Source organism: Ranitomeya variabilis, chromosome 2 (assembly GCF_051348905.1).
Source record: "Ranitomeya variabilis isolate aRanVar5 chromosome 2, aRanVar5.hap1, whole genome shotgun sequence".
NCBI lineage: Eukaryota > Metazoa > Chordata > Amphibia > Anura > Dendrobatidae > Ranitomeya > Ranitomeya variabilis.
In genome coordinates, this window is record NC_135233.1 from 1,028,212,677 (window position 1) to 1,028,239,053 (window position 26,377).

Here is a 26,377-nt window from a genome sequence, read left to right on the forward strand (position 1 = left end):
TATAGCGCCAACATATTCCGCAGCACTTTACAATTAAGCGGGGACTTATACAGACAAATTCAATACAAGTTAAGACAATTTAAACAGTGACATTAGGAGTGAGGTCCCTGCTCGCGAGCTTACAATCTACAAGGAAATGGGGCGACACAATAGGTGCAAAGTGCTTGTTATTTCAGGTCTGGCAATTATAATAAATAGGGATTTTCATACAAAGCTGCATGATCCGGTCATCAGCCCGTGTGTTTAAGTGCAATAGTCAAGTATCAAGTGCAGTTATCATGTGCATGGAGGGTGTGGAGACAGATGAATAGTAGGGTGCAGATTCAGAGTGATATTTGGAAGGCGGGAGGTGGGCTATAAGGGTCTGCCGGCTATAAGGGTCTGTTAAGATGTTAGTAACATTTAGGTGGTAAAAATGAACATTTTTATTCGTCTCATATCACTTAATAAATAAACTACCTGACAGCAGCTTTTAATATGTTTAGGGGCACTTTTTTTTTAAATGGTATCACTTTAGGGGTTTTTCCAATATATACAATTGTAGGACCTCCAATTACACCTAAAAAATTAATCGGTCCCTAAAAAACTAAGTTTTGTAAATTTCCTTGAAAGAAATGAAAAATTGCTTCTATATTTGAAACCTTCTGATATCCTTACAAAATAAAAAGACATTTTACACATGATGCTGATGTAAAGCAGACTTGGGGGAAATGATATTTCTTGACTATTTTGTGCGGTGTGACTATCTGGATTAAAGTGAAAATCATTCAAAGTTTGAAAATTGCTAATTTTTTGCCAAATTTCTGATGTTTTTATGAATAAACTCAAAACATATCGACCTAAATTTACCGTTAACATAAAGTATAATGTGTCACAAAAAATCTCAAAATCACTGGGAAATGTTGAAACATTCCAGAGTTATTGCCACATAAAGTGACACTGGTCAGATGTGAAAGAAGTGATTTTGGCCTGGTCACTAATGGGTTAAATGCATTCATGATCAGACCATGATTGTGACTATTGTGTACCCATCTTTTTTGGCTCATTTGTATAGAATAGTTGTGGAGTTGCTTATGAAATGGTCTAATTAGTAATTTTACTCTGCACCCTCTGGATTTGATTTTTCCCATTATTGGGATTACTACTTGGGATGTCTGATGTAAAATGTGATGTAACCCCTTAAATCAGGCCGATATTATCCTCTGTATTGTAGAAAGACAAAGCTTCAGAATATTCTATGGAATGTTCTGTGGAATGTCCTATGGAAGGTTCTGTGGAATGTTCTGTGGAATGTTCTGTGGAATGTTCTGTGGAATGTCCTGTGGGGTTCTGTGGAAGGTTCTGTGGGATGTTCTGTGGGATGTTCTGTGGAAGGTTCTGTGGGATGTTCTATGGTTTTGGAGGAGGTATTTCCTTTTTATTCTCTATACTTACAATAACATGTCCATCTTTTCCCACTTTGAGATGATGGTGACTTTATTTGTATCTGATCTATAAAAGAAGAAAAAGTCACAAGGTCAAAAAGTCACAAGTCCACTCACAATGGCTGATCCCGAAATGCCTAGAGCACATTATCAATAACCTGTATCACCAGGAATATTCCTTCTACTCTTTACATAGAAATCCCTTATGTTGTGAGACCAGCGGAACATGAGTGATACCTGGTAAATATTGGCTGGGCATGCTCTAGTAACTAGCAAGATAACCAATCGCCCATATCCGTGTTCCTCCAAAGAATGGAAACAATTGAATATGCAGCATTTGTGTAGTTTGGTGCCAACACTCTGCGCCAGGCAGTATTCTGTGCCCTCTAACTCATGAATTGTTAGTAGTGATGAGCGAATATACTCGTTACTCCAGATTTCCCGAGCACGCTCAGGGGTCCTCCGAGTATTTTTTAGTGCTCGGAGATTGTTTTTATTGCCGCAGCTGAATGATTTACATCTGTTAGCCAGTATAAGTACATGTGGGGATTCCCTATCAACCAGGCACCATGTACTTATGCACCATGCACTTTTAAATGAAGATTTTTTGGATGCTGACCCTCCCTCGATCCTACAAATATTATTAGTATACACATGTATTATTACCAGGCACACATTTTACTAGTATACACACATATTATTGGTATATATACATACATATTCGTATACACACATATTACTCCAAATATATACATGCATCCACACAGAATCATATAACTAATAGCAGCTAATTACACAACCTAATTCTGATCCAGTTGATAAAGTATAAAAAGAAAATTACCAAAACAACCAATGAAAAGGAAATAATAATTTATCCAGCAAAAATGTATCATGTCTACACATACGCTCATCATTTTATTAAAGGGGTTGTACGGTTAAATAAGTTATCCAGAGAATAGTTGATAACTTGTTGACGGATGGGGGCCGGTTTAGGTCTGGAAGTATTTTAGATGCTATATAGAATAACACAGCCCGCTATATTATCCATTACAGAAAAGTCGTCATACTCCGGCATATGTCTGTATACAGCTGAGTATATACGTCAGAGGGGAGTGCAGAGAGGACGGTGGCTCCATGGTAGGACTGGCAGAAGATATTATATCCACAGCCGGGTACATGTGCCGCCATACTTTATATCCTCTCTATAATGTATCATCGTTAGTGTCTGTGTATAATCATCTCATTATATCTCTCCACTTACACACTCTTATCCACGGTGTCTGGTGGGTTTCCCTCCTGATCTTCCTCCTCTCTGTCCTCCTCTTCTTCCTCCTCTATGTCCTCCTCTTCTTCCTCCTCATTGTCCTCCTCTTCTTCCTCCTCTATGTCCTCCTCTTCTTCCTCCTTTGTGTCCTCCTTTTCTTCCTCCTCTCTGACCTCCTTTTCTTCCTCCTCTCTGTCCTCCTCTTCTTCCTCCTCATTGTCCTCCTTTTCTTCCTCCTCTGTGTCCTCCTCTTCTTCCTCCTCACTATTAAAGATAAAAAACATCACATACAGAAATCCAGAGATATTTCTCGTGGCGATGGATTCATCCACAGACAGATGATTATTGTGGTCACTAGTGGGGATTTCTGATGTGACGTAATATATTCCGTCCCTCATTCTGTACACTCACATTATAGTGTCCAGTCTAGGTGGTGAAGATACTGTCGGATAATATAATCAATGATATTACAACATCTACACAATTCCAAAAAAATGTTCTATTGTCCCTTGTTATGAAAATCTCCAGCAAGGGTGATATTTCCTTCTAGATGGTGGCCCGATTCTAATGCATCGGGTATTCTAGAATATGTATGTAGTTTATTTAAGAAGCTTTCAGAATAATGCAATTTATACACAGGATTCGGACGGCCGCGACCAATTAGCGAAGCGTGGTTCAAATTCTGCGCCAATTTGCGGGCGGACTGTGCCTGTCGCTGATTGTTCGCGGCCGAGTGTGATCAATCAGTGAAGCCAGGGCCTGCTCCAGGTTTTTGAGGGCCCCAGGCTAAAGAGTCTCAGTGGGCCCCCCTCTTTAACACATACCACGATTAGTGTTGAGCGATACCGTCCGATACTTGAAAGTATCGGTATCGGAAAGTATCGGCCGATACCGGCAAAGTATCGGATCTAATCCAATACCGATACCCGATACCAATACAAGTCAATGGGACTCAAGTATCGGACGGTATCCCTGATGGTTCCCAGGGTCTGAAGGAGAGGAAACTCTCCTTCAGGCCCTGGGATCCATATTAATGTGTAAAATAAAGAATTAAAATAAAAAATATTGCTATACTCACCTCTCCGACGCAGCCTGGACCTCACCGAGGGAACCGGCAGCGTTCTTTGCTTAAAATGCACGCGTTTACTTCCTTCCGTGACGTCACGGCTTGTGATTGGTCGCGTGCCGCCCATGTGGCCGCGACGCGACCAATCACAGCAAGCCGTGACGTAATTTTCAGGTCCTCAATGCCTAATTCTAGGCATTCAGAATTTTAAAATTACGTTCCGGCTTGTGATTGGTCGCGTCGCCGTCACCGTGACGTCACGGGAGGCAGGAAACGCGCGCATTTTAAAATTACGTCACGGCTTGTGATTGGTTGCGTGCCGCCCATGTGACCGCGACGCGACCAATCACAGCAAGCCGTGACGTAATTTCAGGTCCTGTATGCCTAATTCTGCATTCAGGACTATCCCGTGGTGCTCAACAGGGAAGTACTACAACACACAGGCGCTAGTAGGAAGGCTACTGATTTCCACCTGGATAAGGGAACTCTGCATGTGCCTTCAGACCGGCCGGATTCCACCTGCCCTGTGACCAGTGCTCTGGACTGTGGATGCTGAAGCCTTCAGTAAAAGGTAAAGAGACTGCAACCTTGTGTCCTTGTTAATCACCGCGTTTTACACCATTATCATCTACACTTCTGGGAAGCCCTGGGGGTACACTTCACCTGTGGGAAAGTATACCATCTAACTGCCATAACATCACCCCAGCGGACCCCTCAGCAGCGTCGGTCACCCTGACCGAATACCACAGGTGGCGTCACGAACACCGTACAAACTACACCTTTAATTGGACGCCCCTCAAAGGGCCACGGACCGGGTCGGGCCACCGTGACATCCCCAGAACTGGGAAGGAACCGGCACCGAGTACCCCATTGCCCTGATGTGGGGGCGCTTCATATAGCACAGACACGTAGTATATTGCACAGCCACTTAGTATATTGCCCAGCCACGTAGTATATGGCCCAGCCACGTAGTATATAGCACAGCCCACGTAGTATATAACAGTCACATAGTATATAGCACAGCCCACGTAGTATATTGCCCAGCCACGTAGTATATAGCACATCCCATGTAGTATATAGCACAGACACATAATATATAGCACAGCCACGTAGTATATAGCACAGCCACGTAGTATATAGCACAGAGACGTAGTATATAACACTGCCCATGAGTATTTAACACAGGCTACGTAGTATAGAGCACAGCGATGTAGTATATTGCCCAGCCACGTAATATATACCACAGCCACGTAGTATATAGCACAGAGAAAAAGTATATAAAACAGCCCACGCAGTATCGAACACAGCCCACATAGTATATAGCAATGTGGGAACCATATCCCTGTTAAAAAAAGAATTAAAATAAAAAACAGTTATATACTCACCTTCCGTCAGCCCCCGGATCCAGCCCAGGCATTTACTGATGCTCCTCGCGACGCTCCGGTCCCAAGAATGCATTGCTGTCTCGCGAGATGATGACGTAGCAGTCTCGCGAGACCGCTACGTCATCATCTCGCGAGACCGCAATGCATGGACCGGAGCATCGCGAGGAGCGGGAAAGGCCCCGGAAGGTGAGTATATAATGATTTTTTATTTTTTTATTATTTTTAACATTAGATCTTTTTACTATTGATGCTGCATAGGCAGCATCAGTAGTAAAAAGTTGGTCACACAGGGTTAATAGCAGCATTAACGGAGTGCGTTACACCGCGGCATAACGCGGTGTAACGCAGCCATTAACCCTCTGTGAGCGCTGACTGGAGGGGAGTATGGAGGGGGCACTGACTGCAGGGGAGTAGGGAGCGGCCATTTCGCGGCCGGACTGTGCCCGTTGCTGATTTGTCGTGGCCACGACCAATCAGTGCCTTGGGATTTCCGTGACAGACAAAGAAAGACAGACAGAAGGACAGACAGAAAGACGGAAGTGACCCTAAGACAATTATATAGTAGATGTGGATCCTGAGGTGGTGGAGGCCTCGTCATATACCACAAGTATACGCAGCACTTGTATGGTCAGTACGATGGGACCCGTGTATAAGACACGACTATGTATCATCTACTATTTCTCCAGAAGGCAGGAAGAGGTTGTCTTGTCGTCTTTAGCATTTTTTATGCAAACTAAAAACTTCTTTTTACAATATCAGCAAAATCTCTGAGACTTCAGAATACTTGTGCATGATGGGGGAAAGGGGACATTTTTGCCCCCACAGACTTTGGTGCCCAGAACCACTGCACCTGGGTCCTCTCATGCTTCACCACTGATACGTGTCATGACTTGTACCACCAAAACCTACTATTTCTGCAGCCGGGTATTAGTGAGGCCGTGGTATATACGGGAAGTATCCGTACTCTGTGAACTTTTCTCCTTTTTTTTACGTTACACCCACAAACTTAAATATAGTTTATTGGGATTTTATGTGAACACAAAGTAGCAAGGTGCCGTATATATCACTCCCTCCATAATTACATTTCTATAACGTGTAATATAGAATGTCCATACAATTATCTCATTAAATCTCTCTACATACATGACGTCTGCAGCATCCTCATCTGGTTCTTCTTCTTCACTGTAAGCTATAACATGGCATATATACATTTATACAGATATTTCTCCTGACATTGAGGTTATCCAAGATGAGATGTTTATTGTGATCACTAATAGGGATGTCTGATGTAAAACTGTCATTAACCTGATAAACCGGGCCTTTTTTTTTTCTTTTTTCATTTACGTGGCTGTATGAAGCTTTGTTTCATGTCGGACAAATTATATTTTTTTACCTCTAATGTAGGGTACATAGAAATTGCTACATAATTTAGTTAATTTTTCTTTGTAACACAAATGTAGAAAAAAAACCATATTTTCTTATTTTTTGTGTTCATATTTTTTACTGTTTACTTTTCACAATAAATAGCCTGTTGAATAAATTCTTGAGGTTATTACAGTGGTGATCATATTTAATATGTTTAGAACTCATTGGCGTAACTAGAGTCCGATTGGTCCCAGTGCAAAATTTGTACCCGAGCCCCCACCTGCATGTTTGTCTGATATATGGTCCTTGAAGTATTCTAGATCCTGTGAAGACTTACGTGTTCACATTCTCATGTAACAATGTTCCCCATACTGTAATAATGTCCTTGATCCAAGCCCCTTCCTCTAATAATGTCCACCATACAGGGCCCCTTCCAGGTAAACTGTCCTCCATCCTGGCACCTTCCTGCAATAATGTCCTTGATCTTGGGCCCGATCCAGGTATAATGCCCTCCATTCTGGGCCTTTTCCTGGTATAATGTTCCCTATCCTGGGCCCTTTAAAGTAATAATGTTCGCCCTCCTGGTATATTGTCTTGATCCTGGGTCCCTTCCTCGTAAAAAGTTTCCCTTTGCTGGTATAATGTTCTCCACCTTGGGTCCCTTCCTCCACACACAGCCCTACACACAGTATAACTGTCCCACACAGCAATCCAAATAGTATAACTGGCCCACACAATCCTGCAATAATGTAGTAGACCCCAAGAGGTCCTCCAAGTAGCATGATGGCCCACCAAGTAGCCCTCCAATTATTATGATTGTTTCCCAAGTGGCCCTCCAAATATTATGATGACCTCCACAATATACTCATTAATTTATAAAAGAAAAATACTCACCTCTTCTTGTTCCCCCGCTGTTCAGGTCTCTGCAGCATGTGGTCTGATCTTTGGTGCTGGTCGGCACAACAGATGTAACGTAGTGACTTCATCGCACCCGCTGCGCTGGGACGTCAGACGCACAGAGAGAATGATGGAGGAGGGAGTGTCAGCGAACGGCTCCTCTTCCATCATTGCTTTCAAATGTATCGGCATTGAGGAATGAGGGTGCGCGGTGGTGGCACTAGCACCAGGCCTTACAGCGGCTGCCTGGTCTGCTTCTATTACCGGTACACCACTGAATATAACTTTATATTACATTCTTACTGGTTTATAGTCATGTTTTCAGATTTGCCTGAGATAGTAAGAATTGTGTTAAGACCTAGAACTATATTCTCCAATGTAGTATAACCAGAGAAATCTTCAGAATGTTCTGAATGTTCTGTGGAATGTTCTGTGGTTGTGGACGGCGGTTCTTTTTTATTTTTTACACTTACATTATGGTGTCGAGATCTGGCAGCACGGAGACTCAGGTTGGAAATCTGCCTGGTCTGTAAAATAAAGCTCCAGTTACAATGATTGATTCAAATTGTCTCTACAGAGAGGAAGAGGACTAGAACTCTAGTACCAGCTATTGGAAGTAGCAATCCTGACAGTCAATGTCGACCCTTAAACGAGGCCTGTCACATGACTTAGGATAAAAGCCAAACCAGAATCTCAATTTGCAGACACTGTGTTTCGGGCACTGCCCCTCGTCAGTGCAAGGAGAAATGATACTTCTTGGATCCTCACTCAGCCAAACTAGATCTCCACTTTGCACTGACGAGGGGCAGTACCCCGAAACACAGTGTCTGCAAATTGAGATGCTGGTTTGGCTTTTATCCTAAGTCATGTGACAAGGCTCGTTTAAGGGTCGACATTGACTGTCAGGATTGCTACTTCCAATAGGGGGCACTAGAGTTCTAGTTCTCTTCCTCTCTGAAGAGACAATTTGTATATTTCCCAGAGGAGCATTGCAGCTCATTTTTTTTGAGACTGACACAAATTTTGGTTCTCACAAAGTTTTCTTCTTCAGTGTTTTTAAATCTTTTAGTCGGAAGACTTAATATTTATAGTGTTGACCCTTATTTTTCAAGACTGCCCTTAACCCTGGCAGCTGGATATCAGTTTCTGGGCCAAATCCTGTAAAATGACAGCCATTTTTTAACTAAAAAACTTGATGTATTTATTAATAATAGTTTAAAAACATGTGAAATGCTGATAATTGTACTTCAGTAATGATAGAAATATGCGACTAAAAGATCTTAAACTCTGAAGCACCAAACTGTGTGAAATCAAAATTTGTGTCACTCTCAAAACTTTTGGTCACGATTTTATATCATCTATAAGAAGTATCACCAGGATTATTCCTGCTGCTCTTTATATACAAGACTCATATCGTAAGAACAGAGGAATATGGAAGATTCTAGATAAATACCTGAATGCTGGCACGGCATTGATGACATTAAGCCTGAATCTGTTGAAGAAACAGAGGAGACATTTATGTGACATTATATTATTTATAATACTGGTATAATATTAATAGCGATATAATATTTGTAATTTTCTTTTCGGTCTTATTCTTATACACATGTATAAATCTATACACGATGTATTAATTATATATAATATTATAAAGTGGATCTATAATGGAGGGCACATGTAATATATAGAGTGGATCTATAATGCCGGGCACATGTAATATATAGAGTGGATCTATAATGCCGGGCACATGTAATATATAGAGTGGATCTATAATGCCAGGCACATGTAATATATAGAGTGGATCTATAATGTCGGGCACATGTAATATTATACACAGCTCTGGCAAAAATTAAGAGACCACTGCAAAATTTTCAGTTTGTCTGATTTTTCTCTTTATAGGTATATTTTTGAGTAAAATGTAAACTGTTCTTTTATTCTATAAACTACTGACAACATGTCTCCAAAGTTCCAAGCAATAAATTTTGTATTTATTTTCTGAAAATGAAAAAATGTCAAAATAACAAAAAAATGCATTGCTTGCAGACCTCAAATAATAAAAAAAACAAGTTCATAATCATGTAAAAACAACAATACTAATGTTTTAACTCAGGAAGAGTTCAGAAATCAATACTTTGTGGAATAACCATGATTTTTAATCACAGCTTTCATGCGTCTTGGCATGCTTTCCACCAGTCTTTCACACTGCTTTTGGGTGACCTTATGCCACTCCTGGTGCAAAAATATTAGCAGATCTTCTTTGTTTGATGGATTGTGACTTCCGTCTTACCCTTCATTACATTCCAGAGGTTTTCAATGGGGTTCAGGTCTGGAGATTGGGCTGACCATGACAGGGATTTGATGTGGTGGTCATTCTTCCACACCTTGATTGACCTAGCTGTGTGGCATGGCGCATTGTACTGCTGAAAAAACCAGTTCTCAGAGTTGGGGAACATTGCCTGAGCAGAAGGAATCAAGTCTTTTTCAAGGATAACCTTGTATGCAGCTTGATTCATATGTCCTTCGCAAAGATTAACCTGCCCAATTCCAGCCTTGCTGAAGCATCCCCAGATCATCACCGATCATCCACCAAATTTCACACTGGGTGCAAGACACGGTGGCTTGTACGCCTCTCCAGGTCTCCATCTAACCATCAGAAAATTAGACTCATCAGAGAAGACTAACTTACTCCAGTCCTCTATGGTCCAATCCTTATGGTCTTTGGCAAAATTCAGCTTGGCTCTCCTTTGCTTCTCATGGATGAAAGGCTTTTCTCTAGCTTTACATCACTTGAGTCCTGCCTCTAGGTTCCTGTTATGAGCTCTTCTTCCGGTGCACTGCACCCCAGCTGCCATTTGCCATTCCTTTTGTAGGTCACTTGATGTCATCCTGCGGTTGCTGAGTGACATTAGAATAAGATGATGGTCATCCCAGTCAGTGGAGAGTCGTTTTCGCCCTCTGCCAGTCTGTAGCTTTGTTGTCCCCAATTGCTGCTGCTTTACCTTGCTGTAATGGACTGCCGTCTTAGAAATTTTAAGGATGGAGGCAACATGACGCTCACTGTGTCCCCCTTCTAGTAAAGCCAGAATTGAGCCCTTCTTTTCCTCATTCAAGACTTTTCTTTTAACTCCTTTGGCATGGTTAAAAGTTATTTTTTCATTCCTATTACTTTAGGGATATTACTAGCACTTGTTCTGACTTTCAGTTTGTCCTATTGCAAAAGGATTGTGAACACCACAGCAGTGTTTTTTATACTTTCTTCCATTAAATAAGATTTGGTTCAGGTGATCACCTAATCAGAAGCACATTAAGTATAATGAGGTGTACTCTGGTTGGAATTCAACTGACACTGGAATGGAATGGCTGTCAGACATGTAGAGAAAATGATTTTTATAAAACTGTGCAGTGGTCTCTTAATTTTTGCCAGAGCTGTATATAATTTGACAATGTCAGTGGCAAAGTACCGGAGGGGAGATATGGTAAAAATGTGTTTAGGACTAGAACAAAATTCTTCTCTGTATAGTAACAACACAAAGCTTATGAATGTTTTGTGGAATATTCTGTGGATTGTTCTGCGTAATATTCTGTGGAATGTTCTGTAGAGTGATCTGTGGAATGTTTCGTGGTTGTGGAGCAGGCATCTCCTTGCATTTTCTTTACTTACAATAAAGTGTCCAGAATTGAAGAGTCCAAGTTTGGTCTATAGGAGAAAATAAATCTCTAGTCAGAAAAGTCTAGAACATATCAGGGCGGATTCATCAAATTGTTTCTGGTGTACAACAATTTAAATGTCACAAAATTTACAGGCAACTCGAAGTTGCATAAAAATTTGGTGGCTTATGGGGAGTTTTCCCTCCAGGACATAAAAGTAAAAACATAAGTAGCTCTTAGTAGTGAATGAAGAGAGAATAGTGCACAAGATTCAGTTCTGTCTTCAGTTATTAGCTGCTCACATGTTGTCATCTCTTTTGCTGCTTATGCAGAGCGCAGCAGTCAGGTCGGATTTGCATGGGACAAAGTGTAGCAGTTGATGACCAACTTATCTTGACTGCTGCGCTCTGCATAGGCAGGAACACATTGCATTACTGGAAGAGGAAGTGGCGCTTCATGACGCTGCTCATTTGACATTAAGAAAATGGGAAATTTGTGCTCCCATGATCCCACTTTGATGCTCAGAGTAACGGCTCCTGTAGTCCTCTCATGCCACACCACTGGCATGCGTCATGGCTGGCACCACAAGGTGTAATCTCTGCAGCCGGGGACATGTGAGGCCATGCCGTATATCCTCATTACCTGTATAACCACATGTACATATAATATACACTATATATTGTCCATACAATCATATTATTACATCTCTCTACATACATTATGGCTCCATCTTGCTCTTCTTGTTCTTTTTCTTCTTCACTATAAGAAATAATGTGAACATATAGAGATAGAACGCGACATATATGGAATTATAGAGATATTTCTCCTCCCATTAAACCCCTTAGTGACCACCGCTATATATTGTCACTGACCTGAGATATAAGAGAATGTCATCCCCGGATGGGCAAAGACGCAGTGGCGGTCGGCTGTCACTATAGCTGCCAACCTGCGGCATCAGCCACTATCAGTGCTGGCCCCGACTATGGCCGTGTAAGGGGTCAATAGGGACTACAGCATCTAGATGGTTAACAGAGTGTGGGGGCTTCCGCCTTAACCCAATCAGCACCTGGAGATCATCATTATGTGGTCCTGATGGTTGCCATGGAAATTTATGACAAAGTAACGGCCTAAGGGTCTGCCGGCTATAAGGGTCTGTTAAGGCTGCTTTCACACTAGCATCGTACGACGCACGTCGCAATGCGTCGTTTTGGGAAAAAAAACGCATCCTGCAAAATTGCTTGAAGGATGCGTTTTTTCTCCATAGACTTGCATTAGCGGTCATTGCGATGGATTGCCACACGTCGCAACCGTCGTGCGACGGATGCGTCGTGTTGCGTCGGACCATCGGCACAAAAAACGTGTAACGTTTTTTGGTGTGTCGTGTCCGCCATTTGCGACCGCGCATGCGTGGCCGGAACTCCGCCCCCTCCTCCCCGGACATCACAATGGGGCAGCGAATGCATTGTAAAACTGCATCCGCTGCCCCCGTTGTGTTTTTTACTCACAGTTTGCATCGGTACGTCGCAACGTTGCATTACGACGTGCGTCGTACGACGCTAGTGTGAAAGTAGCCTAAGATGTTAGTAACATTTAGGTGGTAAAAATGAAAATTTTCATTCGTCTCATATCACTTAATAACTAAACTACCTGACAGCAGTTTTTAATATGTTTAGGGGCACTTTTCTTTAAATGGTATCACATTAGGGCAGAGGTGTCAAACTGCATTCCTCGAGGGCCGCAAACAGGTCATGTTTTCAGGATTTCCTTGTATAGCAGGTGATAATTTAATCACCTGCACAGACAATGATTCCAGCACCTTGTGGAATGTTAAGGAAATCCTGAAAACATGACCTGTTTGCAGCCCTCGAGGAATGCAGTTTGACACCCCTGCTTTAGGGGGTTTTCCAATATATAGGACCTCAAATTTCACCTAAAAAATTAATCGGTCCCTAAAAAACTAAGTTTTGTAAATTTCCTTGAAAGAATTAAAAATTGCTTCTACATTTTAAACCTTCTGATATCCTAACAAAATTAAAAACAAACATTTTACACATGGTGCTGATGTAAAGCAGACTTGGGGGAAATGTTATTTCTTGACTATTTTGTGTGGTGTGACTATCTGGATTAAAGTGAAAATCATTCAAAGTTTGAAAATTGCTAATTTTTTTAAATATTTTGTCAAATTTCTGATGTTTTTATGAATAAACTCAAAACATATCGACCTAAATTTACCATTAACATAAAGTATAATCTGTCACAAAAAATCTCAAAATCACTGGGAAATGTTGAAACATTCCAGAGTTATTGCCACATAAAGTGACACTGGTCAGATGTGAAAGAAGTGAATTTGGCCTGGTCACTAATGGGTTAAATGCATTCATGATCAGACCATGATTGTGATTATTGTGTACCCATCTTTTTTGGCTCCTTTGTATAGAATAGTTGTGGAGTTGCTTATGACATGGTCTAATTTGTAATTTTACTATGCACCCACTGGATTAGATTTTTCCCATTTTTGGGATTACTACTTGGGATGTCTGATGTAAAATGTGATGTAACCCCTTAAATCAGGCCTATACTATCCTCTGTATTGTAAAAAGACAAAGCTTCAGAATATTCTATGGAATGTCCTGTGGAATGTCCTGTGGAAGGTTCTGTGGAAGGTTCTGTGGAATGTTCTGTGGAATGTTCTGTGGAAGGTTCTGTGGAAGGTTCTGTGGAATGTTCTGTGGAAGGTTCTGTGGAATGTTCTATGGTTTTGGAGGAGGTATTTCCTTTTTATTCTCTATACTTACTATAACATGTCCATCGTTAGCCACTTTGCTATGGTGGAGAGTTTATATGTATCTGATCTATAAAAGAAAAAAAAGTCACAAGGTCAAAAAGTCACAAGTCCACTCACAATGGCTGATCCAGAAATGCCTAGAACACATTATCAATAACGTGTATCACCAGGAATATTCCTTCTACTCTTTACATAGAAATCCCTTACGTTGTGAGACTAGCGGAACATGAGTGACACCTGGTAAATATTGGCTGGGCATGCTCTAGTAACTAGCAAGATAACCCATCGCCCATATCCATGTTCCTCCAAAGAAATCAATTGAATATGCAGCATTTGTGTAGTTTTGGTACCAACACTCTGCGCCACGCAGTATTTTGTGCCCTCTAACTCATGAATTGTTAGCCCTCCCTAAGTCTCTTCCACCAGACCAGTAGTGATCCTGATGTCTCTCAAGCACATGTATTCTGTTTTGAGCAAAAAAGAAATGTAATTGTTTGCCCTTTGAATTTCTAGTTTTTCGTTGAAATAACAAATTTAATTTTAAAAAGATCTGCTTTTTTAAATAACACATACAACTTTAAAAAAAGTTACACATTGTTATTTGTTGTTTACTTTTTATTTTTTATCACCATTTTTCTTAAATGTAACCACTTTATTACCCTGGCCCTACACTTAGCCATAACCCTATCCCTAGCCCTCTTCTTACAAGTTACTGCCAAAACTGGTATTCTTACCACTTACCAGCCTAAAAATACCAGCCCCCGAGAAAAACGGTGATTGGCTGTGAAGACACTGACCCTGAGCTGCGGTGACCTCATCACTGATTTTTCCCACGGTCCTGAGGTCACTGCAGTTCAGGCCGGCTGGGAACGCAGCTTCAGTGACGTCACAGCATCTCATTCCCCAGTGGTTCTCAGCCTGGACGGTCGCATCTTGGCACCGTCCATGTTGAGAACTGATTATTTATCCCCTAGAGATGGATTAAAGCATGGGACAGAACAACGGACAGGTATGGTATATTAATAATAATCTTTATTTTTTATTTGTTATTTTTTTATTTTATTTTTATTACAGGAGATCGAGGGCTTCAGAGGAATTAGGCGAATTATATCGACCTCTTGGCCAAATCCTGACTGACGAGAGCACATTCTTATCTAATAAACTTGATGCATTTGTCAACGAAACTTTATCTAAATAATTTTATGCCAAAAAATGTCAAAATTATTTTATTATTGATTCCTTTATGGGCTAACCTGATGAACTATGTTTGCAAACTAACCAATAATATACTTCTATCACTTCTGTTCTTAACTGTATTTACAGAGATTTTTCTGGCTGACTTGGTACCTCAATATAATTTTTTATTGTACATCTCAATAAAAGTTTGAAAATTTATAAAATGCTGATAATTGTACTTCAGCAATGACATAAACATCCGACTAAAAGATCTAAAAACTCTGAGCAGAAAACTATGTGAAAGCAAAATTTGTGTCAGTCTCAAACTTTTGGCCACAACTTTATATCTTCTATAAGAAGTATCGCCAGGATTATTCCTGCTGCTCCTTATATACAAGACTCATATTGTAAGAACAGAGGAATATGGGAGATTCTAGATAAATACCTGACTGCTGGCACGGCATTGATGACATTAGCCCTGAACCCAATGAAGAAACAAAGGAGACATTTATGTGACATTATATTATTTATAATACTGGTATAATATTAATAGCGATATAATAGATGGTAGATTTTCTTTTCAGTCTTATTCTTGTACATATATAAAAATCTATAGACAATGCATTAAGCATATATAATACTATAGAGTGGATCTATAATGCCTGGCACAAGTCATATATAGAGTGGATATATAATGCCTGGCACACGTAATATATAGAGTGGATATATAATATCGAGCACATGTAATACTATATATAGAGTGTATTTATAATGCCTGGCACATATAATACTATATATAGAGTGGATCTCTAATGCCTGGCACATATAATACTATATATAGAGTGTATCTATAATGTCTGGCACATATAATACTATATATATATATATAGTGTATCTCTAATGCCTGACACATGTAATATATAGAGTGGCTATATAATGCCTGGCAGCTATAATACTATATATTGAGTGGATCTATAATGCCTGGCACCTATAATACTATATATAGAGTGGATCTGTAATTCCTGGCACATATAATACTGTATATAGAGAAAATCTATAATGCCAGATTTGTCTCTGGAATCATGTACTTCTTCACCTACATGAGGTTGACAAGGGAAGAAAAGAAACCATCCTCCTCTATTCGCTGATCTCTGCAGCTTCTGTGAAGAAATACAGTAGAGCTGAATTATGTATCATTACAAACACTTCCAGGTCTCATGCTACGACAGTCAGTTTGGGGGAAGGGTGAGAGAAGACAATTATAAGATAACATCTGAAAGTTAGTCGACACTCTACACTATAAAGAGAGCAATGAATATGATTGTTTGAGCTAAACGCGTCTGCTTGTATATTAAAATGGTTTGCTGGTTCCTCCTCCTCTCACCTTCCCCTTACTGTTGGGGTTCCTCAAGGATCAGTCCTAGGCCCCCTCCTCTTCTCTTTGTATACTGCCCCTATTGGACAAACAATCAGTAGATTTGGGTTCCAGTACCATCTCTATGCTGATGACACCCAATTATACACCTCTTCTCCTGCTTTCACTCCGACCTTCTTAGAAAACACCAGTGATTGTCTTACCGCTGTCTCTAACATCATGTCCTCCCTCTATCTGAAACTGAACCTGTCAAAAACTGAACTCCTCGTGTTCTCTCCCTCTACTAACCTACCTTTGCCTGACATTGCCATCTCCGTGTGCGGTTCCACCATTACTCCAAAGCAACATGCCCGCTGCCTTTGGGGTCATCCTTGATTCCGAGCTTTCATTCACCCCCCACATCCGATCAATGGCTCGCTCTTCTTATCTGCATCTCAAAAACATTTCTAGAATTCGCCCTTTTCTTACTTTCGACTCTGCAAAAACTCTTACTGTTTCTCTTATTCATTCCCGTCTGGACTATTGTAACTCTCTACTAATCGGCCTCCCTCTTACCAAACTCTCCTCCCTCCAATCTGTCCTGAATGCTGCTGCCAGAATCATATTCCTCACCAACCGTTACACCGATGCCTCTACCTTGTGCCAGTCATTACACTGGCTACCCATCCACTCCAGAATCCAGTACAAAACTACTACCCTCATCCACAAAGCACTCCATGGCTCAGCACCACCCTACATCTCTTCTCTGGTCTCAGTCTACCACCCTACCCGTGCCCTCCGCTCCGCTAATGACCTCAGGTTAGCATCCTCAATAATCAGAACCTCCCACTCCCGTCTCCAAGACTTTACACGTGCTGCGCCGATTCTTTGGAATGCACTACCTAGGTTAATACGATTAATCCCCAATCCCCACAGTTTTAAGCGTGCCCTAAAAACGCATTTGTTCAGACTGGCCTACCGCCTCAACGCATTAAACTAACTATCCCTGTGTGGCCTATTAAAAATAGAAAAAAAAACAAAAACCATAATCAGGTTCCTCGCATCGTGTTCTCATACACTTTATGCAGTTAATAGCACTCTGTGTCTGTACTGCTACATACTTAGGCAGTTAACTGGTTCATGCAGCTTTACATGAACACCCGAGCCTTACACTATGGCTGGTCCAAATAACTAAAGCAACTGTCACCATCCACCTCTCGTGTCTCCCCTTTTCCTCATAGTTTGTAAGCTTGCGAGCAGGGCCCTCATTCCTCCTGGTATCTGTTTTGAACTGTGATTTCTGTTATGCTGTAATGTCTATTGTCTGTACAAGTCCCCTCTATAAGTTGTAAAGCGCTGCGGAATATGTTGGCGCTATATAAATAAAAATTATTATTATTATTATAAGATTGCGATTTGCATGTCCCATGGATTTATTATAAGATGGACTTTTAATTGAAGATTTTTTGGATGCTGAACCTCCCTTGATCCTACAAATATTAGATGCTATATAGAATAACACAGCCCGCTATATTATCTATTACACAAAAGTTGTCATACGCCGGCATATGTCTGTATACAGCTGAGTATATACGTCTCAGGGGAGTGCAGAGAGGACGGTGGCTCCATGGTAGGACTGGCAGAAGTTATTATATCCACAGCCGGGTACATGTGTCGCCATACTTTATATCCTCTCTATAATGTATCATTGATAGTGTCTGTGTATAATCATCTCATTATATCTCTCCATTTACACACTCATATCCTCAGTGCCTGGTGGGTTTCCCTCCTTTTCTTCCTTCTCTCTGACCTCCTTTTCTTCCTCCTCTCTGTCCTCCTCTTCTTCCTCCTCCTCACTATTAAAGATAAAAAACATCACATACAGAAATCCAGAGATATTTCTCGTTGCGATGGATTCATCCGCAGACAGATGATTATTGTGGTCACTAGTGGGGATTTCTGATGTGACATAATATATTCCGTCCCTCATTCTATACACTTACATTATAGTGTCCAGTCTAGATGGTTCAGATGCTATCGGATAGTATAATCCGGTGTTATAATAGAAGAATACAGCACCAGTGAGAATCAATGATATTGTGACATCTACACAATTCCAGAAAAACTTTCTATTGTCCCTTGCTATGAAATTTCCATATTTCCTATGTGGACCCTGGGGTGGTGCGGGGCGAGGCCTCGTCATATACCACAAGTATACACAGCACTTGTATGGTCAGTACGATGGGACACGTGTATAAGACACAACTATGTATCATCTAGATTGTAGATTGTAAGCTCTCACGAGCAGGGTCGTCTTATTTTGCTTTATTACTGTATTGTTAACATTGTTACCTATGACTGTTGTGTTTGAAACTGTTAAACTGTAAAGCGCTGCGGAATATGTTGGCGCTATATAAATAAAGATTATTATTATTATTTATCATTATTATCTACTATTTCTCCAGAAGGCGGGAAGAGGTTGTCTTGTCGTCTTTAGCATTTTTCAGGCAAACTAAAAACTCCTTTTTACAATACCAGCAAAATCTCTGAGACTTCAGAATACTTGTGCATGATGGGGGGAAAGGGGAAATTTTGCCCCCACAGACTTTGGTGCCCACAACAACTGCACCTGGGGTCCTCTCATGCTACACCACCATAGCTCCCAACCGTCCCTCATTTTGCGGGACTGTCCTGATTTTCAGGCTTTGCCCCGCAGTCCCGCACAGGACTCTGCTTCTCCCGCAGACAGCAGGAGAAGCAGCCGACACGCCCCCTTGCATGAGGCCACGCCCCATCCTCTGCAGTCTGTTTTTCTTCCAGTGTGCCCGGTACAGCTCAGAGGGAGAGAGAGGGGACATTTTTGAGGTACGTGTCACGGAGGGGGGGGTGTCATTGTGTGTGTAGATGCTGAAATCCTTGCCTGCATTGTAAGCAGAGCTGCTGGGAGTGGGACACATCTACAGCCAGGAGCCCCGACTGTACACTGGCATCTAACCCCAGGGCTCTTACCTGCTGGACACAGCCTGGGCGTCAATGTAAGCAGCAGTGGCGCTAATGCCTGGCTTATCATGCCTGGAATGAGTGGGGCTGAGCATGGTGGGATGGACACTGACAGCCTCCTCTGTTACTGGCCTCTGCTGCTGTGATTGCAGATCGATGTATCAGGTATGGAGAAGTCTGTGCAGTACTATGATGTGAGCAGAGCCGTATGTGTGCGGAGCGGAGCCGTGTGTGTATGAGGTGTACGGAGCTGTGTGTGTGCGGAGCGTAGCCGCGTGTGTATGAGGTGTATGGATCGGAGCCGTCTGTGTACGAGGTGTACTATGCGGAGCCGCATGTTCTACGAGGTGTACCGAGCGGAGCCGCGTGTGTACGAGGTGTACAGAGCGAAGCTGCGTGTGTGCGAGGTGTATGGAGCGGAGCTGCATGTGTACAAGGTGTACTAAGCGGAGCCGCATGTTCTACGAGGTGTACAGAGCGGAGCCGCGTGTGTACGAGGTGTACAGAGCGAAGCTGCATGTGTACGAGGTATACGGATCGGAGCCGCGTGTGTACGATGTGTACGGATCGGAGCCGCCTGTGTACGAGGTGTACTAAGCGGAGCCGCATGTTCTACGAGGTGTACAGAGCGAAGCTGCGTGTGTGCGAGGTGTATGGAGAGGAGCTGCATGTGTACAAGGTGTATGGAGCATCATGTGGGGCCATTATACTGTACGCAGCATCATGTGGGACCATTATACTTTATGGAGCATCATGTGGGCCATTATACAGTATGAAGCATTGTGTGGCCATTATATAGTATAGAGCACTGTGTGGCCATTATATAGTATGGAGCATCATGTGTGGCCATTATACAGTGTGGATCATCATGTGTGGCCATTATACAGTATGTAACATCATGTGTGGTCATTATACAGTATGGAGCATCATGTGGGGCCATTATACAGTATGGAGCATTGTGGGGCCATTATACAGTATGGAGCACTGTGTGGCCATTATACAGTATTGAGCATCATGTGTGGCCATTATACAGTATGGAGCACTGTGTGGCCATATTTTTTTGTTTATAATTAACCTTTATGAAACAGTGTGATCAGGAGTGCTAAATGGGTGTGGTTGGGACGTGGATATGGGTGTGACTACTTATGAATGGGTGTGGTCAGAGGCGTGGCCTAAAATTTGCCGTGACGCGTAATATTTCTCCTGACATTGAGGTTATCCATGATGAGATGTTTATTGTGATCACTAATGGGGATGTCTGATGCAAAACTGTCATTAACTCGATAAACGGGCCTGAAAAAGCTGGAATGACCAGCCATCATTTTTTTCATTTATGTGCCTGTATGAAGCTTTGTCTCATGTCTGACAAACTATATATTTTTTTACCTCTATTGTAGGGTACATAGAAATTGCTACATAATTTAGTTAATCTTTCTTTACAACACAAATATAGAAAAAAATACAAATATTTTTTCTTTAGTTTTTGTGTTCATATTTTTTACAGTTCACTTTTCACAAAAAATAACCTGTTGAATAAGTTCTTGAGGTTATTACAGTTGTGAACATATTTAATATGTTTAGGGCTCATTGGCGTAACTAGCGTCCGATTGGTCCCAGTGAAAAATTTGTACCCGAGCCCCCCACCTGCATGTTTGTCAGATGTATGGACCCTTGTAGAGTTCTAGATCCTGTGAAGACTTACGTGTTCACATTCTCATGTAACAGTGTTCCCCATACTGTAATAATGTCCTTGATCCTAGCCCCTTCCTCTAATAATGTCGACCATCCAGGGCCCCTTCCAGGTAAACCGCCCTCCATCCTGGCACCTTCCTGTAATAATGTCCTTCATCTTGGGCCCAATCCAGGTATAATGCCCTCCATCCTGGGCCTTTTCCTGGCATATTGTTCCCTATCCTGGGTCCTTTAAAGCAGTGATTTTCAACCTTTTTTGAGCCGCGGCACACTTTTTATACTTAAAAAATCCCGGGGCACCCCACCAACCAAAATGGCACAAAATGACACTAAAACAGTACATATTCTACATATAGTTAATAATATAGATTCTAAATGTATTTATACTCACTCAGTGTGAAACCTGGGCCTTTTTCGATAAACACAAAAGGGATATCCTGGCAGGAATGGTGGAAAGACACACACGAAGCTCTTCCTCAACAGTTCTCAGTCTCTCCCTGTTTTTAGTTTTTATCGCAGTCAAGCTTGAGAAGCCCAGCTCACATAGATATGTGGTCGAAAATGGGAGCAATGTCAAAATAGCTTTGTTGGCCAGAATGGGGAACTCCTTGGAGTGGTACTGTGCAGTGTATATATACAGAGGAGAGGTACTGTGCGGTGTATATATACAGGGGAGAGGTACTGTGCTGTTTATATATACAGGGGAGAGGTGCTGTGCAGTGTATATATACAGGAGGAGAGGTACTGTGTGGTATATATACAGGGGGAGAGGTACTGTGCGGTGTATATATACAGGAGGAGAGGTACTGTGCAGTGTATATATACAGGGGAGAGGTACTGTGCAGTGTATATATACAGGGGAGAGGTACTGTGCGGTGTATATATACAGGGGGAGAGGTATTGTGCGGTGTATATATACAGGGGAGAGGTGCTGTGCAGTGTATATATACAGGAGGAGAGGTACTGTGTGGTATATATACAGGGGAGAGGTACTGTGCGGTGTATATATACAGGGGAGAGGTACTGTGCAGTGTATATATACAGGGGAGAGGTACTGTGCAGTGTATATATACAGAGGAGAGGTACTGTGCAGTGTATATATACAGGGGAGAGGTACTGTGCTGTGTATATATACAGGGGAGAGGTGCTGTGCAGTGTATATATACAGGAGGAGAGGTACTGTGTGGTATATATACAGGGGAGAGGTACTGTGTGGTATATATATACAGAGGAGAGGTACTGTGCAGTGTATATATACAGGGCAGGAGGAGTTGTACTGTGCAGTGTATATATACAGGGGAGAGGTACTGTGCAGTGTATATATACAGGACAGGAGGAGTGGTACTGTGCAGTGTATATATACAGGAGGAGTGGTACTGTGCGGTGTATATATACAGGAGGAGAGGTACTGTGCAGTGTATATATACAGGAGGAGTGGTACTGTGCGGTGTATATATACAGGAGAAGAGGTACTGTGCGGTGTATATATACAGGACAGGAGGAGTGGTACTGTGCAGTGTATATATACAGGAGGAGTGGTACTGTGTGGTGTATATATACAGGGGAGATGTGCTGTGCAGTGTATATATACAGGGCAGGAGGAGTGGTACTGTGCAGTGTATATATACAGGACAGGAGGAGTGGTACTGTGCAGTGTATATATACAGGACAGGAGGAGTGGTACTGTGCAGTGTATATATACAGGAGGAGTGGTACTGTGCAGTGTATATATACAGGAGGAGTGGTACTGTGCAGTGTATATATACAGGAGGAGTGGTACTGTGCAGTGTATATATACAGGAGGAGCGGTACTGTGCAGTGTATATATACAGGAGGAGTGGTACTGTGCAGTGTGTATATACAGGACAGGAGGAGCGGTACTGTGCAGTGTATATATACAGGAGGAGTGGTACTGTGCAGTGTGTATATACAGGAGGAGTGGTACTGTGCAGTGTATATATACAGGAGGAGTGGTACTGTGCAGTGTGTATATACAGGACAGGAGGAGTGGTACTGTGCAGTGTATATATACAGGAGGAGTGGTACTGTGCAGTGTGTATATACAGGACAGGAGGAGCGGTACTGTGCAGTGTATATATACAGGAGGAGTGGTACTGTGCAGTGTGTATATACAGGAGGAGTGGTACTGTGCAGTGTGTATATACAGGACAGGAGGAGTGGTACTGTGCAGTGTATATATACAGGAGGAGTGGTACTGTGCAGTGTGTATATACAGGACAGGAGGAGCGGTACTGTGCAGTGTATATATACAGGAGGAGTGGTACTGTGCAGTGTATATATACAGGACAGGAGGAGCGGTACTGTGCAGTGTATATATACAGGAGGAGTGGTACTGTGCAGTGTGTATATACAGGACAGGAGGAGTGGTACTGTGCAGTGTATATATACAGGGCAGGAGGAGTGGTACTGTGCAGTGTATATATGCAGGACAGGAGGCGTGGTACTGTGCAGTGTATATATACAGGACATGAGGAGTGGTACTGTGCAGTGTATATATACAGGACAGGAGGAGTGGTACTGTGCAGTGTATATATACAGGACAGGAGGAGTGGTACTGTGCACTGTATATATACAGGACAGAAGGAGTGGTACTATGCAGTGTATATATACAGGACAGGAGGAGTGGTACTGTGCAGTGTGTATATACAGGAGGAGTGGTACTATGCAGTGTATATATACAGGACAGGAGGAGTGGTACTGTGCAGTGTATATATACAGGAGGAGTGGTACTGTGCAGTGTATATATACAGGACAGGAGGAGTGGTACTGTGCAGTGTATATATACAGGACAGAAGGAGTGGTACTGTACAGTGTATATATACAGGACAGGAGGAGTGGTACTGTGCAGTGTATATATACAGGACAGGAGGAGTGGTACTGTGCAGTGTATATATACAGGAGGAGTGGTACTGTGCAGTGTATATATACAGGAGGAGTGGTACTATGCAGTGTATATATACAGGAGGAGTGGTACTGTGCAGTGTATATATACAGGACAGGAGGAGCGGTACTGTGCAGTGTATATATACAGGAGGAGTGGTACTGTGCAGTGTGTATATACAGGACAGGAGGAGTGGTACTGTGCAGTGTATATATACAGGGCAGGAGGAGTGGTACTGTGCAGTGTATATATGCAGGACAGGAGGCGTGGTACTGTGCAGTGTATATATACAGGACATGAGGAGTGGTACTGTGCAGTGTATATATACAGGACAGGAGGAGTGGTACTGTGCAGTGTATATATACAGGACAGGAGGAGTGGTACTGTGCACTGTATATATACAGGACAGAAGGAGTGGTACTATGCAGTGTATATATACAGGACAGGAGGAGTGGTACTGTGCAGTGTGTATATACAGGAGGAGTGGTACTATGCAGTGTATATATACAGGACAGGAGGAGTGGTACTGTGCAGTGTATATATACAGGAGGAGTGGTACTGTGCAGTGTATATATACAGGACAGGAGGAGTGGTACTGTGCAGTGTATATATACAGGACAGAAGGAGTGGTACTGTACAGTGTATATATACAGGACAGGAGGAGTGGTACTGTGCAGTGTATATATACAGGACAGGAGGAGTGGTACTGTGCAGTGTATATATACAGGAGGAGTGGTACTGTGCAGTGTATATATACAGGAGGAGTGGTACTATGCAGTGTATATATACAGGAGGAGTGGTACTGTGCAGTGTATATATACAGGGGAGAGGTACTGTGCAGTGTATATACTTCAACAGCCGCCCAGCCCAGGCCCCCAGCACCTGTCCTGTATATATATTATATACACTGTATCTATACAGGCTGTGCTGGGGGCCTGGGCTGGGCGGCTGCTGTAGTATATATATATATGCCAGCTGCAGCCGCCCAGCCCATGGCCTCCCCAGGTCACCCAGAGTAGACTGTCAGAACATACAACGATAATGATAGCATGGCACTCACTCAGGTGCCGGTAGCAGCTCCGGGAATCTGCCTGTGCCTGATAAGTTCAGCACTGCTTGCAGCCAGGAGAGTAGAGCAGGAGAACTCTCCGCCCACAATGTCACGCTGGCTGGCTGTGTCCTTTAGTCCATGAGCCGGGCCAGATATCGGTACCACCCGGAGTGACTAATTTTCTTTGGTATTTTTAGGTAGATGCATGTCTGTAGTTTATTTTTTGATATGATAGCCCTTACATATACGTAGCTTATTAACCCCTTCAGCCCTAGGCCTATTTGTACCCAAGTGCCTAAGCCAATCTGACCTGTGCCACTTCATGGGCTAATAACTTTGGAACGCTTTCACCTATCCAAGCCATTCTGAGATTGTTTTCTCGTGACATATTGTACTTCACGTCAGTGCTAAATGGGAGTCAATATATTTTACCTTTCTATATAAAAAAATGCTAAATATTCGGAAATTTTGGAAAAATCGGCAATTTTTTAACTTTGAAATTCTCTGCTTTTTACAAAAATACTGATACCCCCCATAATAGTTATTAATTTACACTCCCCACATGTTTACTTCATATTGGCATCATTTTGAAAATGAAACCTTATTGTTTTACGACGTAATAGGGCTTATAGTTTTATGCGCAATTTTTCACATTTACAGCAAAACCCACTTTTCAAAGGACCAAGTCACTTCTGAAGTCACTTTAAGGGGCTTACATAACAGAAACCACCCATAAATTACCCCATTTTGCAAACTACACCCCTCAAGCTGTTCAAAACTCATTTTTAAAAACTGTTAACCCTTTAGGTGTTCCACAGGAATTTTAGCAGAATGAAGGCGAAATTTCAAAATTTCATTTTTTTTCCAGATATTACATTGTAATCCAATTTTACCTGCAACCTAGCAAGGGTTAACGGCAAACCCAAACTTGGTTACCCTAATTCTGCAGTTTATAGAAACACCCCACATGTACTCGTAAACTAAAGTATGGGCACACAGCACAGCTCAACACGGAAGGAGCGCTATGTGGTTTTTGGGTGGCGGATTCACTGGAAGAAATCTAGGGGGCCATGTCACATTTGAAGGCTGCCTGAGGTACCCCCACAGTGGAAACCCCAAAAAGTGACCCTATTTTGGAAACTACACCCCCAAGGAATCTTTTAGGGGGTATAGTGACCACTTTGACCCAACCAGTGTTTCACAGTAGTTGGAAACACTTGGTTGAGAAAATGGAAAAAGTGCATTTTTTACATGAAGGTGTCATTTTAGGCTCATTTTTTTATTTTTAAGAGGTGTACCAGCAAAAAATGCACCCCACTATTTGTTCACCAATCTCTCCCGAACACAACAACACCCGATATGTTGTCG